Here is a 3,046-nt window from a genome sequence, read left to right on the forward strand (position 1 = left end):
GGTGTTATGATCAACACTACTAGTTGGAATAGCTTCTACCCACTTAGTAACGTAATCAACTGCAACTAAAATATGTGTATAACCATTGGAGGCAGGAAAAGGTCCCATATAATCAAAGCCCCAAACATCAAATGGTTCAATAACAAGAGAATAATTCATAGGCATTTCTTGACGTCTACTAATATTACCAATTCTTTGACATTCATCACAAGACAAGATAAACTTACGAGCATCTTTGAAGAGAGTAGGCCAATAGAAACCGGATTGCAATACCTTATGTGCAGTTCTATCTCTAGCGTGGTGTCCTCCATATGGTTCGGAGTGACACTTGCATAGGATATGTTCCTATTCATGCTCAGGTACACAACGTCTAATAACACCATCTACTCCTTCTTTATAAAGGTGCGGGTCATCCCAGAAGTAATGTCTTAAATCATAAAAGAACTTTTTATTTTGCTAGTATGTGAAACTAGGTGGTATAAATTTAGCAACAATGTAATTAGCATAATCAGCATACCAAGGAGCAGTATGAGAAGCATTAATGACCGCTAATTGTTCATCAGGAAAGCTATCATCAATAGGTAGTGGGTCATCAAGAACATTCTCTAACCTACACAAGTTGTCTGCAACGGGGTTCCGAGCTCCCTTTCTATCAATAATATGCAAATCAAATTCTTGGAGCAAGAGAACCCATCTAATAAGTCTAGGCTTAGCATCTTTCTTTTCCATAAGATATTTAATAGCAGCATGATTAGTGTGAATAGTAACTTTAGAAGCAACAATGTAAAGTCTGAACTTATCACAAGCAAATGCAACTTCTAAGAACTCTTTTTCAGTAGTAGCATAATTTCTTTGGGCAGTGTTAAGAGTTTTACTAGCATACTGGATAACATTCAATTTCTTATCAACTCTTTGCCCTAGAACAACACCTATAGCATAATCACTAGCATCACACATAATTTCAAAGGGTAAATTCCAATCAGGTGGCTGAACAATAGGTGCAGTGATCAAAGCTTTCTTAAGTATTTCAAATGCTTCTACACAATCATCATCAAAGACAAAAGGAATATCTTTTTGCAATAAATTGGTCAGAGACCTAGAGATTTTAGAAAAGTCCTTAATGAACCTCCTATTAAAACCGGCATGACCAAGGAAACTTCTTATAACTTTAATGTCCTTGGGACATGGCATCTTTTCAATAGCATCAACTTTAGCTTTATCAACTTCAATACCTCTTTCAGAAATCTTATGCCCCAAGACAATGCCTTCATTAACCATAAAGTGCCAATTCAAGACGAGACTAGTGTATTCACATCTCTGCAAAACTTGATCAAGGTTGCTTAAGCAATCATCAAAAGAGGATCCATAAACGGAGAAATCATCCAAGAATACCTCACAAATCTTTTCACAAAAGTCAGAGAATATAGCCATCATGCATTTGTGAAAGGTAGCAGGTGCATTGCATAAACCAAAAGGCATACGTCTATAAGCAAAAGTACCGAAAGGACAAGTAAAAGTAGTTTTTGATTGATCCTCCGCTGACACAGGTATTTGAGAGAAACTAGAATAACCATCTAGAAAGCAGAAATGTGTATGTTTGGATAGTCTTTCTAGCATTTGACCAATAAAAGGTAAAGGGTAATGATCTTTCTTAGTAGCTTTATTTAATTTACGGAAATCAATTACCATCCTATAACCTATAATAATTCTTTGCAGGATCAATTCATCTTTATCATTAGGAACGACAGTAATACCTCCCTTTTTAGGAATGCAATGGACAGGGCTTACCCAATCACTATCAGCAACGGGATAAATTATACCTGCCTCAAGGAGCTTTAGTATCTCCTTTCTTACCACTTCTTTCATTTTAGGATTTAACCGTCGTTGAGGATCCCTAACTGGTTTGGCATCTTTCTCCAATTTAATTTTGTGTTGACATAGAGTGGGACTAATGCCCTTAAGATCATCCAGAGTATATCCAATAGCAGCACGGTGCTTCTTTAGAGTTTTCAATAATCTTTCCTCTTCCTGCTCTGAAAGTTTAGCACTAATAATAACAGGATATATCTTCTTTTCATCAATATAAGCATATTTAAGATTATCAGGTAATGGTTTGAGCTCAAACACGGGATCACCCTTGGGTGGAGGGGGATCCCCTAAGATTTCAACAGGTAAGTTGTGTTTCAAAATAGGACCCTGTTGAAGGAATACTTCATCTATTTCCCTTCTTTCGTTCACAAACATATCATTTTCATGGTCTAGCAAATATTGTTCTAACGGATCAGTAGGAGGCACGGCAATAGAAGCAAGACCAATAATCTCATCCTTACTAGGTGATTCTTTATCACGGGGTTGTCTACGAAACTTAGCAAAATTAAACTCATGAGACATATCCCCTAAGCCAATTGTAACAATATCCTTTTCACAATCAATCCTAACATTAACAGTGATTAAGAAGGGTCTACCAAATATAATGGGACAAAAGTCATCTTGTGGGGAACCAAGAACAAGAAAATCAGCAGGATATTTAACTTTCCCACACAAGACTTCAACATCTCTAACAATCTCAAATGGCTTAATAGTATCCCTATTGGCAAGCTTAATAGTAACATCAATATGTTCCATTTCAGAGGGTGCAATATCATGCATAATTTCTTTATATAAGTCAAAGGGTATTGCACTAGCACTAGCACCCATATCACATAAGCCATGATAAAAATGATCTCCTATTTTAACAGAAATAACAGGCATGCCTACAACAGGTCTATGTATTTTAGCATCGGGTCTAGCAATATTAGCAGTTTCACCATAGAAATAAATAACATGCCCATCTATATTATCATCCAAGAGATCTTTAACCATAGCAATACTAGGTTCAACTTTGATTTTCTCAGGAGGTGTATATGTTCTAGTATTACTCATACGAACCACAGTTGAAGCTTTAGCATGATCCTTTATTCTAATAGGAAAAGGTGGTTTCTCAACATAAGTAGTAGGAACAATAGGATCATTATAAGTGATAGTCTTTTCTTCAACTGTAATAGGT

This window comes from Triticum dicoccoides, chromosome 5B, assembly GCF_002162155.2.
Source record: "Triticum dicoccoides isolate Atlit2015 ecotype Zavitan chromosome 5B, WEW_v2.0, whole genome shotgun sequence".
Classification (NCBI taxonomy): Eukaryota; Viridiplantae; Streptophyta; class Magnoliopsida; order Poales; family Poaceae; genus Triticum; species Triticum dicoccoides.